We start from the raw sequence: 15886 nt of genomic DNA on the forward strand, positions 1-15886 counted from the left end.
AGCACTGACGCAGGACGAAGCTCCCTGGCACCAGCCCTTTCAGAACATGCCGGCTTCCAGCGTGCATGTGCACTGCTCCCCCAAATACCAGACTAGGTCACCTGGAGCAGCTGACAGGCCATATGGCATAAGCCCCAATGCCACTCTCATATGTTTTTGGTCATGGGTGCAGTTAGCTGGGGATGGCAGCACCCGTTTTATTACTGCACATGGAAGTACAGTCAGCCACCACCAGGGAAACCAACCCCAGGTCCAAACACATCTGCCAGATGCTATTTAGAAAGAACAATGTTAACAGAGAAAGAGAAGATTGCAATTACTGAGTGAGCGGCATGGGGGGGGGGGGGACAAACAGGGGGGGGAGGGGAAGGAGAGGAGGCGACCACCCCTCCCCCCCCGGGGGGGGGGGGGGGGGGGGGGGGGGGGGAAGGGGAGCAGGTGCCACTCTGCTTTCATTTAATGTGCCAGGCCACTGGTGTCCAACTCAACTAAGATCAAAACCTCTCTCAGGTTGGGTTTTAAGACATGTTCCCTTCACTTGGGGGAAAAGCGTTTTGCAGTTTGTCACTACACTCCCACGCTGTCATCGATCTGAGAGATGCTCCAGATCGGGTTAGTTGGCTATTTAAACAAAACAAAAACAAAACCAAAAACCACAGCCAGAAGGATGTGGACCCCTTCAACAATTTCTGTGTTCTTCTCTCATCTGCTGCTGGGCGATTCATCCTCACATAGCAAATACTGATGCTGGCCCTTTCCATTATAGGATTTTCCCATTGCTGGGATGAGCTATAACAGAATATCTCAGCCATTTGATTTTTGTGCCATATCTTGAAGGAATTAAGCCTGAATAACTGAGGTCCCATGTTGCTGACTTGGATTTAGGACAGTGACATATTTCCCTCTCATCATTAGGAACTAGAATCATTCAGTGAGACCAACCCGCCTAGGAGACCTGGGCTGAAAAAAAGGAAAACCCAGTACCAGTGACCAGACCTAGGGACAGCTGGGGTTTGTGTGTCACAAGCATCCCCACTTCCCCTGTACATTACTGCAGTGAAGCAGGATTATTACACATTCTGACCCACTTCACACTGGCTTTGGAGCTCTGTTAGCTGCAGCCATTCTCTTGGTTCTAAAGCCATGCGATGGCCAGTAACTGCAAGGTACACACTGCCACATGACTTGGCTAGCGAGAGCCTAAGGAAAAAAACATATCCCTGGGTACGATGATCAAGGAAACTCTACCTACCTCCTGCTAGTCCCATAGCTAAGATCATACGTAAACACCACTGACAGCATGGGCTTTGTTTGTAAAAAAAAGGAAAGTTAAGACCAATTTTACCCCCCTGGTAATTCCATTGGCTTCAGTGGAGCTGCAGGAGCGAGTTCGGCCCCATCATTCTGCACCGTGCCATGAAAACACCAGGAAAAGGGGTGGTAGGCTGGTAATGAGGACTGGAAGCTATCGCCATGTGACCACAGCGCAGTGAAGTACAGGTAGGAATCCATGATTAAGACTGGCTGCTTTGCTGGAGGAGGAAACTAAGCCGTGGAGCCGGCAGCATTTCCCCAGAGTGGATCATCAAAATTCCTGTGTATTATGCTCCCCAGACACGTGTCCTGCACAAAAAAGAGCTCACCACTTACAACCTAAAGCCCTGATCCTGATTCCACTGGAGTCAGTAGAAGCTTTCCCTGAATAAAGACAAGCTTTGGCCTCCAGCCCCTTAGATCCAATCGGTCGAGAAGCCGAGCAGGCCTGCAGAAGTTGAATTTCTTCAGGACCCGCGTCACACAGTATGGTCCTGCCCTGAGCCATGAAGATGATCGGTAACTATTTGTGTGTCTCCCACTTTCCAGGGCAAGCGTCTGAGCTGGCAGCCTCCATGCAGAAGAAGATACAGGAATGCTGTGCCTGGTGCGGGCCTGGATGCTGCATTCCCACAGCACCGCTGCTAGCAGGTGCCTACTTCCGTTCACCAGGACCATCGTGTTTACACAGCTCTTTCCTACCTTTCTCGGCTCTAGCCAAAACCGGCCCCTTTCCATTACAACAATGCCACTGACAACTGTAAACATCCCTTGTGCTCTTGCTTCTGGCCAGCCTTCCGCCTCGCTCAGCTCAGTCGCAGCTGAAGACATGTTACTGGGCTGCAGGCATCGCTGACAAAGACTCAAGAGACAGCCTAGCTTTGTTGTCAGTCTGAAGTGCACAGCCAACTCTCTGTGCCTGAGCCTCATGCTTCCACTGCATCCCCACCAGACGGCTGGCTCTTCGCATGCCAGAAGAGGCAGCAGATGCAAGGAATCAGCCCTTCGGATGGTTGATAACAAGAATCCCTTACACAACTGAATGGTCAAATGTCCAACCAGCCTCCAAGTTTGCTGGCTCAAAGCCCCATGCAGTTCTTTGCACTGTCAAAATTGTACCTGACCCTGCATCCTGGCTAGTCATGCTCCCAGAGTGCCTCATACACACACACACACGCGCGCTGCATTTTCATGTGCAAAAACTAGGCCTGGGACATTGTCCAGATGCATTTGTGCCCCTGCAGAGTCTTAGGCCATGGCTGACAATTTAGCTCAGAGTTTGGCCTTAGCCAACAAGCGACTGCCACACACCAACCAGAGACAATGCAACTCCCAGCCTGTATGGGGGGGAAGAATTTATTTCCGAGATAAAGTTTTAGGTAAACATATGTAAATTCGGCGCTGCTTTCCCATTGCTGGCAGGAGTAAAAGAGGTGCTGGGCACTGCAAAGCCTAGAGGCCAGCAATTCGGAAAATGCTGGGTCTGGACAAAGCATTGGGGGATCCCTGCCACAGACGAAGGACAGGTTGGAACCCAGCAGCTCTCCAATTCCATTGCCTCCACTCACAGTGGATTTCCAATGCATATCAGCCACCGCGTGGCCTGGGTCAATGTCTCCCGAGTTGCATGCAAAAGTTCCTGACAAGCAGCTCTGCCTAATGGTCCAGGTACAGAAGTGGGACTCAGATTATGGTCATAGTCCCATGTTGGTCCTGAGAGATGGGGGCAGGAGCCTGGGGGATGGGCTACATGTGGGACAGGAAGGGACCTAGGAGCACAGTAGAGCTGTGACTGGAGTCACGGACAGCTGAGGAATAGTGTAGAAGAAGAGCATGGCATACAACTTTTAATTTCCATTTCCACAGAGGTAGGAAACAGCCCTAGACACTGCTGGCAACTCCAATCTGCCCTGCCTCGAGGATCAGCTGCAGCAACTGTCCAGCGTGTTCTACAGCCCCCAGTCCCTTTCTGCATAGATGTCTCCCAGCAAAGGGCTTTGCATGATGGATGGATGGATGCTAGCCAGAATACGCTCAGCTCCAGCTGCACCCGTCTCTGAATCGCACAGGGCAGAGAGGGAGAGACGTGTGGATTGGAGAGAGAAAATGGAAAGAGGCAAACTAACCTTGACCATCTCTTGCAAAATCATCTCATGCAATTTAGAAGTGAAGCCTTAGCCGGAGACGCGTTGCTACTGCTGCGCTCCCCTGAGGCAGATGTACCCAGCACAACTCCCACTCCGAGGACATGTCTACACTAGAAACGCTGCAGCAGCACTGGAAGAGGTTCTCCAGTTGCTGCAGTGCATACAGCTCTCTGAAAGGCGGTAGCTAGGTCAAGGGAGAATCCTTCTGTCATCTAGCAGTGTGTCCACTGGGGCATATGTTGACATAACTACATCTCTCGGGGGTGGGGGGTGAATTTTTCGTGCCCTGAGGGAATGTATCTAGGTCGACCTACATTTTTGGGTGTAGGCCAGGAGTAGAGACCCATCAGGGTCCTGCTAGTTCTTCAGCGGAGTGACAAGAGCTGCACACAGGATGTTCATGTTGGTGATTATGAAGAGGTAGGCTTGGCACGCTTATGGACCTTTGACTGCGTCCTCTGCAGCAATTTCACACCATTTCCTCAAGACACTACATCAAATTGGCAGCAAGTGGGGGCAATCCGGCTTCTCCCATTAAAACTGGAACATTAATGGTCTCCTGCAGAGACCGTTCTGGCAAGGAGTAAGGAACTTCCCTTACCCAGGAGACTGGAGCAGCCCATAAACAACCCAGACCCCTTTCCTTGTGGTTACTGATTACCACTGTGCTAGCTGCTATCCGAACAGCCACAGGCAGATCCCTGCCCTGAAGCTTGCAATCCAAGAACAGACAAGCAGGCCAAAGCTAGAAGGAAGGGGAGTGAACTAGACACATTATATACAAACCAACTTGATTCTCTGTGAGCAGCGTGACAGGAGCAGGTCTCTGTCTGGGGCAGGCAGCAGGAGAGGACAGAAAGGTCAGTGCCTTGCGCTCAGGAGTTGCGGAGTAAACCACACTGAGCGACTCCCGACCTCTGCGCCACAGCTCTTCCATTCACCGTCACCGAGTTCTGATTAAAAACAAAACCAACTCCCGCTGCACCAAGAAATTAAAGCGCATTCTAATAAATCACCACAAACTCAGAAGATGCCATTAGCTATTAGCAAACACTCCAGGCCTATGGATCAAGGTAATTCAGTATGATATGCTTGGGCATGCAAGGTAATAGGTTTCAGCTGAATACCATGTGACACAGTCTCTGCTAGGGGAGATGAAATGAAGCAGAGAAGGAGACCAGATGTATCTAGCTGAGCATTTCTGATTTATTTATTTTTTTTGCCAGTGCGCTTAAGGTGAAGTGAAGGAGCGAAAGTAAGGCAGGCAGAAAGAAGCAAACAGAAGAGCATGCAGCTGTATTAGACAGAGTCTGGGCAGGGCTCTGCAGGCTCTGGCTGCCTCGGTTTGGACTTGGAAAGTTTTTCATGGTTAAAAAAATAAATAAATCCCCCCAAACAAGCAATCAGCAGGATTTTCACAGGATTCCACAACAACAAAAATAGCGTCTCTCTCAGGTGGGCTCACACTCCCCAGTCAGGCTGCATGGGGTCAGACCTCTCAGAGAGGTGGGAATTTAACCCTGCACAGCTCTAGGCAGAGGCCTGCTGAACTCTCCCTTCCCTGCTGCAATGGCTTGGCACCAGGCCTGGGTCTTCCAGAGCTGCCCCCAGAGCAGAGGGGACGGAGGGCAGGTTTAAAGGCCAGCCTCCAAAAGATGCCAAATGCTGGAGGAGTCTGGGATTTGCTCACCCCCCACCAGGTACCACAGATACTCTGACACGCTCCACTTTGGATAAATCATCCCAGTGTCACTGGGGGAAGAGGGCGAGCGTGCACACACGAGCATGACTCTAGCCTTGCTATTAGAGCTCGACCCCAGGCCTTGGGGTCCCCCTGCTCCAATGACTCCTTAATTAGCGACTGATGGGAGAGACTGGGGGAGCCCCGCCCCAGAGCATCCCAGTGGTTAGAGGTGGCAGGTACCTTGTGAACCGATGGGTCTGATCCAGCAGCGATGCTCCAAGCGCGCCCACCGGCTCGGGCGCTTCAAGACAGCTAGGCAGCCGCAGGCCACCCTTCCCTGCTGTGCGAGTCGCTCCAGGGCGGGGGGACAGTGCCCAGAGGCAGGAACATCAGCACCGAGGGCGTGAGTGAGTTCAGGCGCTGACGGGATTCAGGGGGTTCTGAGAGTCGCAGTGAAGCCAAAACTGGGGTTTAGGCACCTAAAGCCCTTTGTGAATCCAGTCGTAGACTTGCCCCAGGTCACAGGGAGGCCAGGGTGGAGCCAGGAGTTGACGCTGGTCTCCCAAGTCCCTGTCCACTGCATCACCCTCCCTCGGAACACGGAACGTTCCAGCGTTTCTCACCAGAGCGGGGCAGGGTGGCAGTTTGCACACGACCCCCTTCCAAAATAGCAAGGGCCTGGCAGCCTTCGCCTGTGTGCAGGACACCGAGGCTGCCTCCGGAGCATCCTCCATCGGTAAGGACCGGCCAGGAGTGGCAAGAGCATGGGGGATGGGACAGCACCACGGAGCTGCCCTGCCTATACCACAGCCTGACCTGGGGTGCAACCCAGACGGCACTGCTCAGTGCGATGGCGGCCAGGACCCAGCGTCCAGCTCACCGCAGGCACCCAGCAGATCAGGGGCATAGTTATCGTGTTTGCTCTGTTAGCTCTTCTTGCTGCCCCGCCCAGCCCTGGGTGCTTGTCTGCATGTGCTGGGAGTTACAATTCCCATGATCCACGCGGCTCCCAGGGCTGGCTGTGCCGTGTGCTCCCAGCCGCATGAGCCCGAGTGGCTACCCTGCTAGTTCTAGCCCTGGGCTGGGAGACCGGGCGCCGTGGGCTTTTCTTGGCAGTGCAGACACACCCTGGCAGCCAAGGTGCAGCACTCGGGCCATGGTCATACAGGGAGCCAGTGGCAGAGCTGGGACAGAACCCATGTTCATGGCAGAAACACTGCAGTGGAGGGACTGCAGCTGTGCAAAGGGGTGTTTGACACCAGGCCATGGGTAACCCAGGGAATCCCCATTTCCCAGCAAGTGAGACAGGTCAGGCTTTAATCAAAAAACAAACCTCTCCTCCCCCACATACCAAGAAAATTCCGTTTCCAGCAACAAAAATCCACAAGTTTTTGCTGGGCAGGTGAAAATTTTCATTCAAACCAACATTGTTTTGTCCAACAAGTTAAAATTAAAAACAAACAATAACAACAAAAGGAAGGAGGGGGCCAAGTCAGTTTTCAGTTTTTTGTTGAAAATCCTAAAAATTTCATCAAGAACAGATGTTTCCTGTGGAAATTTCTGTTTCTATAAATTGGCTAATCCCTAAAAAACACCTCCACAAGCTGGATGAAAAGCTCCACAAATCTGGATCAGCTCTAGCCATCAGCCCAGCACCTGAGGGAAGGCACACAGGAAACCAGCTTTAATGCTTTTCTAATTCTCTATTAGTATTTCAGTTGGGGTCCCATCATGCTGGGGGCTGACAAACATGTGCTGAATGACAGACCATCTCCCAGGAAGTTTACAACCTGAATAGACAGGAGTGGGAGAAAGCAGCAGCTGTACTACTGTGGCACAGAGGGATTAAGGGACTTGCCCAAGGGAAGCTGGAAGGCAGTAGCAGGACTGGGAACTGACCCTAGATCTCATGAGTTCTACACCACTGCCTTACCCACAAGACCATCTTCTCCCCCACCCCCAATGTCAGAGCATATTTAAGTGGAAGGGGAATTCACATTTTTAAAAGTCCTTTCACAAATCAACTGTTTCATCAAACACACATGGCTTGAAACATGCCTGATGCAGACAGGCTGGACAAAGCACCCAAACACTTTAGAGGCAACCCACCCCCCAGTGATGACTTGGAGAATCCAGCCCCACCTCCCTCTCCCTGACATTAAAGAGATGTCCAGGGGCTAGGGCCAAGGAATAAAGAGCAGGCCACTCTGCCCAACACCCCTAGCAGGAGGCAGCCGGCTGCTGGGATGCTACAACTGCCCCTTGCTCAATCACCACATCAGCCGCTAGATGTGGAATGTGATTGGTCTGTTGAAGGGCTTGAACCTGGGACCCTTCCATCTAAGAGCAGGAGCCTCCATAGCTAAAGCTAGTGGGCGAGGTGCCCCATCTGCCCTGATTCATTAAGCACTCAGATGGACCAGTCCCACACCATGGCCAGGGGGTTATGGGTGGCTCTCCGGTTCCCTCTCCCACCCACAGGCATCCTGTGATTTTAAAGAGTGAATCCGGCTCTTGGCTCCTGAGAGGCTGTCAAACAGGGAGTCAACAAGGCCAAAGAGCCGGCGTGCAGTCCCCGGCACACTCCTGGACATGCCCCGTTTAATATTCCAAGCCAGTGCTGACTCTGACATTTTGTAAACAAGGGAAATTATAACATAAGTTGAATCCTCCGCCTGACTGGGTTCCACTAGAAAGAATGACTCCTCGTTGTTAAAATGCTAAAGTGCTCTAATAGATCTAATGAGTTACAATGACAGCTCTGGGGCCAGAGAGGCGCCGTCCCAGCACACACGGCACTGGGGCTCTTTAGAGTTTGCTTCTGTTCTGCCCTTGCAGGCAATCCAAGGCTCTAAGGTCCTTCTTTGCTATGGCCAGCAGCCGGTCGGTGCCTTCAGTTCTACCCAGCTTTGCCTTCTCTAATCATTATTCCTAGCCGGGTGCTCTGGAACACTGCAGAGGCTTGCATGAGGAGGAGGAAATTCAGAGGACTAATTGCCAAAATAACAGTACAGGCTCCGAAGGGAAATAATGCAGCCGTCGCTGAGACGGTTTCTGCGATGAGCAATGTGGCAGGAGACCTAACTGGAATCACATTCCTTGCTGCCCGAATCTCAAACACATGAGCGTGTTTCCCCATCTACAAAGTCTAGAGGCACCTTTATTAGGCTTCTTTGGCCACAGTTTCCTTAGGGCTCAAGGCAGGAAACCTGCCAAACCAGAATGGGGTTTGATCCGGTTACCTTAAGGGGCTCTTGTCCCTCCCTGAGTCTTTAGGGGGCAGGTCATGCTCAGGCTTCAGACAGCAGCAGCTCACAGGGCTCAGAGCTGCCCATCCAAACGCCACTGTAATGCACTAATGTGGGATCACATAGACCACTCCACACGCAGACAGCAGGCTCCAAGCAGAGTGTTTGCCAGCACGCCTGCAATTCTGAAATTAAAGCCACGCATGGTTATGAGGCATTCAGTTACCTGTAATCCACACGTGAAGCAAGGTGGGAGCAAGCCATCCAGGGACCAGAGGTGGGATCCAGCAACCAGATTTACCGTCAGACCCCAGTGTCCTCCCAGGGCAGCTGGTGGAAGTAACAGCAGAATTTAGCACAATGGAGCAAACTTCTGGGGGTTACTCCCTGCTGAGGAGCTTGTTCCTTGGAGCACCTGTGTTCACCTACAGCAGGGTCAGCAAATCCCCAACTCTCCATGTGCTCAGTATTTTCTCAGAGCGTAGTGAACACGACCCATCTGGAGGTGCCTGGATTAGACAATTAATTCAGTGCTGGGAACTCAAACTCCTCACCAGGTTCTTGGAAGCAAAACCAGTTGGTTATTTACAAGGAACTAAATTATCTTACTAAGACACCAGCAATCATGTTTCTCAGCCACAACTCACAGGCTCCCTGGCCTCCTAATTTACTTAATCTGCCCATTTATATTCCTACTGTGAATCTGACAGAAAAGCAGGGGAGGCTCGTGGAGCCTGAAACAGAATCATCGGGAGCATGGGCTGGAGAGGAAGGAGCCCCATGCTGGGACCGTGGCAAGGACTTGCTTCCACGGCCTGGCTCTGGAACCGTACGATGACAATGTTTCCAGTGGGCCTGTCTGGACCCGAGTGCTTGGAAGAGAGATGGAGGAGGGCTTGCTTCCAAACCTGGAAGCAGGAAAGCTACAGAGCAGCAGCATCCGAGTAACTGGTCACCTTCAGCTCTTTTATAGACTGTTGTCACAAGCTCAATAAAAAAGAGTTAATGGGGTAGGGGAGGGGGGACAACAGGTGGTACTAGGCTGGGATTTCCCATAAATCACTAAACAAGAGCATGAGCATCAAAAAATTATAATTGTCAGAACTGATCATAGCGTCTCTTCTCTTGCAATTCAAGAGCAGATGCAAGATTGAACAAGGGCCATTATGGAAAAAGTAGATGGCAATACATATGTTTTAATTTAAACTCCTTGAAACGTAGTGGTGCTGTGTAAATGCTCTGGCAGGATTTACGGGGCCACATTTGGCAGCCAGGACTTTTATAGCTCATGTGCAGCCATCGCACGCCTTGGAATGGAACGTGCCCATTGCTGAGATGCACGGGAAAGAGGGCAATTATTCCTTTTATGCCCCTATAACACAGAATTAATGTCACTGCTCCAGCAGGGCTCTGACAGAAAAATGAGGCACCCAATGGCAGAGAAACTTGTTACAAAGTGAAATCTCAGCTTGAAGGTGCCTTCTAGGATGGAAGCAGAGATATGGCTTAACTGAGGTGAGCGAAGGGCAGACATCTGCCAGTCTGCCCAGGCTAGGGTGGAGCAGATTCAGAGGAGGGGCTGGATAGAAATGGCCGTACACCAGTCCCCATTTTAACTGTAGAGACACATGCATCCTGGGGCTCTGGACGATTTCCCCTCTCCGCTGTGTGCCTGGATTTCTATTTATTCTATGGCTGGGGTTGGTGTCACATCTCTTCCCCTGATGCCCTCTCCCCTTGGGAGCTGTTGATGTAGGTTTGGCAGCCTTGTCTGCATGAGGGAACTGGCTTGCTGGGTGACTTCCCAGTTCTGATCTCCACGGGGCAACTGATGACTGACCTCCAGGCAATAGGCATGTTCTCTGCATAGGGAGCTACACCTCCCGAAACCCAGAGGCTAAAAATGGGTGGATTTAGGGGTTCCCTGGTATGGCTGTTTTTAGACAAGGTATTGACTGAAGCTCTACACTAGGAAGAGTCAAGCTTTAAACCACGGCTGCGTTGAATGCTGGATGCCTTGTAAGCAGCCCGACAAACAGGCTCAGCAGTAGCTGTTTTCCCCGCTGGGATGGCCATGATTCCAGCAACACTACTCTTCCTCCGATGTCTCTGCAGCAGGCCGCCAGTGCCAGCTTGCTGTCAGAACCAGGCCCCGTTCAGATCCTTCTGCCTCACAAACATGCAGCTTGTGCCAGCTTCCTGGGCAGCTGCCCCTCGCCCAGCCACCTGTCTAAACAAACCCTAAGCAGATGAGCGGAGATTGCAGAGTGACATGTTTCTCTGCATCTTCCCTCTCCCGTAGCAAGCGCTCCCGTCTCGGGTCTGGTGGCAACAGTAGGAGGGGGGTAGCACTGCCTTCCTTGTGGTTGTATTTCTGGCTGGAGTTAAAATTAACTCCTGACTGTGAACCCAGCCGTCACGGCCATATCAGTTTGCCTGGTACTTGGGGAAATTTATCCCCCAGGTCAGCTGGGCTGGCCGTTATCCGGACCTAACGTCTACCACAAACCTCCAAGTGGAGCCAAGAGGATCCTTCGTACAATGATTTGTGGGGAAGCAGACTTCCCATACTTGTTATTGTCCCTGCCAGCAGGTATGTGGGATCTTGGGGAGCAATTACCACACAGGTGGGGTGCAAAATAAACTTTATTAAGAAAATGCCAAAACAGGGAAAATTCAATAGTGAGGGGTATGGGGTTTGTTAAGGTAGACAATTGGGGGAGGGGTTTCTTTAGCAAATAGTACAGGGGGTTTCAAATAGGGGGTGGTACCACAATACAAGTTGGTAACGCAAATTAACCTGGGAAGTAACATGTAACAAGTAGCTAACAATTTCTGTATAAAAGGGTGTCACAGGGCCAGCATATAGCCAACTGACATAGTTATGGAAAATAGGGTAAAGTAACCACTCTAGGTAAAAATGTGTCACAGTGGTATAGAAAGTAAAATGTGAGGTGTGTTAGAGAGAAAAAAGGGTAACCATGGGGTTTTATGCTAGACTTTCAGTTACAATCTGAGGTTTGGGGGTAATAGAGAGTGTGGAGGGAAGGGATTAAAAAGGAGAGAGAGAGGAGAGCGCTTCAGGAGACCACAGAGAGCAGGCAGGCTGCAGGGTTTAAACAGCCAGAGAGCAGAGGGAGATTTAACTTCCAGGAGACAGAGGGCAGGTCAGGCTGCAGGTTTACACAGCAGAGAGGACTGAGGGGTATGGGGTGGACCTGGGTGGAGAGCTCGCGTGGGGGGCAGCAGGAAGACAGACTTAAACCACCTATACAGAAACCAGGGCAAAATCTTGTCTATGAACCTACTTAACCAAGACTAGCACAAATTAGCAGTAACAAGACACAATGCAACAATTTTAAAACCTAAACTGAACAGACAAAAACAAACAATCTCTAAACCTAACTTAAACCACAGCTATGGCTGGGCTGGTTAAGTCCTGGGTGCTGAGGGAAAGAGAGAGAGAGCAGCTAAGATAATAAAATAAGTATAACGAGATTTCACAGAATTTCACAGAGGGATTCTTACGCCCCAAAGGAAAGCCAGCAGAGGTAAAGCAGCAATCATCAGAAGGCTGGTACAGGTCTCATAATTCATGAAGCTCTCTCAGGCGCAGCAATTCGTCTTCGGGGGGGGGGTTCAAAAAACAGGGGTAGCCTCGACAAACTAAAACGAGAAGCGGGAAAGGACCCAGAAAACCGCCTGGCTGATCAGACGGCAGGCTAGCAATGCAGCGAACCCTTTCTGAGTGTCTGGATCAGTAAAATGTCTGGTTTAAGGGCATAGACTGTAGGCAGTCTCCCAGCCAGTACTCATCCTGATTGGCTCAGAGGGCAGGGGAAGAGAAAAAAACAAAAGGCAGGTGAGCACAGAAAGACTATGTCTAGGCAGAGTCACTGTGCAATAGGTGAGCTAGAAGCACATGAGGCGCTATGAATCATGCGCCCAGGGACCGTTAAAAAACACAATAGGCGGCTTGCAAATGACATTGTCGGCACGCCTACACGGGCAGCCGCAGGTTTAACCAAGGGTGGATAACAGGAGCTAACCCACTTTGAAGCGGGCAGTGGTGCCGCAGCTAAGTCGGACACATTGGCGCATCCCTTTGAAAGGGGCAATGGGCTGCTTCCCGGTAAACAAGCTTTAAGGGCCCTGCGCAGTTTTGGCTAAAAGCAACTTTAACAGCCCCTGGGTGGGAGGGAGGGCCGACCAGGAGAACAAAAACAAGAAATGGAGACAGCTGTAAGAAACAAAATGGAATAGGGGGGGATAACTGTAACAGACAGTATCATAGCTTTCGGCTAGCGTCAGATTCTGAACCTTAGCGTTCTATAACGCTGAGAAGCTAGGCCCTATTAACGTCCTTCTAAGCTTAATTTAGGCGAGCTTAGATTGATATCGGTGCGCACTAGCCAAAAATTCCAGGTTTGGGGCTTCGCCTCTGGTGCTCCCAAAACTTCCCTGGGGGAAGCCGCAAGACTCAGAGGCTCTGAGTCTTACCACAAAGAAATAACACCATTTTCCCACCACCCTCTTCTCTCAACTCGATTTCCTCTACTGGCTAACCTGAGAGTTACTGTGCAACCTCTTTACATGCACAATAGCCAAAATGGGCAGTTCCCTCTCTTCAACAAAGAGACAAAACTAAAGACAAGGAAAACAGAAAGATTCTCATCTCTCTTGCCCCCGCAAGCTGTCTTACCGCCGCCCTGGGACCACTAGGAGAGTTGAACACAGAGAGCAGATATCCCCCTCCCCCCTGTCTTATCCTTCTCCGGACGGTACCTTGTCCTGGTGGGTCCTAACTAAAACAAAATCAAGCAGGTCTTAAAAGAAGGCTAAACTTTTAATAAAAAAGAAGAAAAGAATAGAACAGAAACAAAGCAGTTTCTGTAATCCTAGATGGGTACGATACCGGGTTTTCAAACCTTACAGAAAATGAATAAACAATAGGAAAGGGATAACAGCCTTACCCAAAAACAATAGCAATTTAAAGTTCTTATAGGCCAATACAGGGACATAAAGACGTCGCAGCCAGCTCAGATACACAGGATGCAAGTACAGCAAAACCAATTTAAAGACCTATACTTTTGGCTAACTATTGTACGACAACTGGGAAACAGAAGCTTAGAAAGGGAGCTGGAAATAGACGCGCTCGTCATAGGCTGCACGGAGGAGCAGGGACCCAGACAACAGGAGATCCCCAGAAGACAACCGAGGAACCCCAAATTCCACTCGCTGAAGCTTTGAAAAATGCGCGGTTCCTGATTGGCGCCTCAGCTGGCCCGAGTGTGGGTTGGTGTCCCTTGTTAAACCTTTACAGGTAACACTGTATCAGGAATTGGGGTGGGGCGCGTGTTCAGTCTGGATCTGGGGTAAAAGGCAGCAGAGAAATACCTGTGGCTTACTACAGAGCCCCTAACCGGAGGCGTTTTTTGAGGCGGTGAGCCCCCCCTTGTCGTGGGTGAATACCCAGCTATTGCGTCGGAAGGCAGGTAGTGGAAATTTCGGCAAGGGGCGAGGTATATAATGTCTAGCAAGCAAGCTAGTAGGCATAACGAGGTTTAGTCTCAATCAGGGAGGATCGTGCCTCTGTCTAGCGTAAGGTGTTTGAAAACGCAAGGAAGTAACTGGGTTTGTATTGCAGCCATTAACAGTCTTTGTTTTAGTCCAAAGCTGATGGTGTCCAATTGTGCAGATGAACTGAAGCTCTAGGCATTTCTCTGGAATTTGTCGTGAAGTTTTTTTTGCCAGGAGCATGGCCACCTAGGTCTCTAAGGCGCAGTGCGAGGCTACAGGGGGCAGCTCGTCCAGCTACAGGTTTTTGTAATATTGTCCATTGTCTGATATCTGATTTGTGTCCATTTTCTTGCCGTAGTGATGTGCCAGTTTGGCCGATGTGCACTAGCAGGGCATTGGGGCTGGCTATCGATGGCGTATTATACATTGTGGATGTGCAGGTGAAGAACCCGATTGATGTATGGCTGATCTCGTTAGGTCTTGATGGTCGCTGTGTAGATATGTGGGGGCAGAGCTGGCATCGAGTTGTGCCACAGTTGGTTCCTGGAGGTAGAGTTACATGGTACGGTGAAGTAAAGAATAAATGGACACAAATCAGATATGCAGGAAGGCAATACAAAAACCTGTGAGAGGCACTCAACCTCCTGCACACTATACCGTTAGATCGGATACCAATGCATAAGAAGGTGGGATAATGGTCTGGTGTCACAGTGGTTTTCTGCTTTTGCTTCTTGTTCTTTTCTAACTCCGCCTTTTATCTGTATAAATAAAGACAGTTTAGCCATGGGCATGCGCACTCACATATTCTGCAGTGTTATTGGCGGAGCGCTGCGCTAACAAACAGAGTGGTCTGACAAATTGTGAGTCCTGATTCTAACTTTGACACTGCACACATCTGTGATTGCTTCCACCCCGTAAGAACGGCCATAATGGATCAGACCAAAGTTCCATCTAGCCCTATATCCTGTCTTCCGACAGTGGCCAGTGCAGGTGCCCCAGAGGGAATGAACAAAACAGGTATCAAATGATCCATCCCGTCGCCCATTCCCAGCTTCTGGCAAACAGAGGCTAAGGATACCATCCCTGTCCATCCTGGCTAATAGTCACTGATGGATCTATCCTCCATGAATTTATCCAGTTCTTTTTTGAACCCTGTTATAATCTTGGCCTTCACAACATCTCATGGCAACGAGTTCCACAGGCTGACTGTACGTTGTGTGAAGAAATACTACCTTTTGTTTGTTTTAAACGTGATGCCTATTAATTTCATTTGGTGAACCTACTTCTCGTGCTACGTACAGGGGTAAGTTACACTTCCTTATTTACTTTCTCCACACCAGTCATGATTTTATAGACTTCTATCATATCCACCTCATGATGGCGTCTTGACATCGGTGGGAATTGCACACATTTATCGGGCAGAACTTAGCTCTTTGGATTCCCCTGTTAATTAAGGCAAATCTTTGCATTAACAGAAAGGCTTCCAGTCCTGAATCTACCACAGATTTCCTATGTGACCTGGGGCATTTCAGGTCATTGGATACTACAGTGGTGAGTGCAGTGTAAGAACCTAGCTGGAATAGAATCCAATTCAGCTTTTAAAGATGTCACTAAATACAGATTTGCTAGGTAAGACCATAAAAAAAAGCTTTCAAGAAGTTCCATCTATTGGAGTTAAAAATAAGCTGCATTTTAAAATACTTATCAGAGATATTTACCGAATAGGTTTTGATGGCTGCAAAGAAACCATGAAAGTCTATTGCTTAAGTTAAAAGAGTTTTTACAGACGATCTTCAGTGCACATTTACATGGCAGGCTGTACCTACTATACACTGATTTAATAAGCTCCATTTAGAAGCTCCCTGTTTTAAGAGCACTTGGATAAGTATCCCTGTGATCAGTTCATTAAGATCAACTGATTACAGTCTGTGTTTTATAAAAACTCCTAAAACAGTACTTAAAAATCTGCCTTA

This window comes from Chelonoidis abingdonii, chromosome 24 (genome assembly GCF_003597395.2).
Source record: "Chelonoidis abingdonii isolate Lonesome George chromosome 24, CheloAbing_2.0, whole genome shotgun sequence".
Lineage (NCBI taxonomy): Eukaryota > Metazoa > Chordata > Testudines > Testudinidae > Chelonoidis > Chelonoidis abingdonii.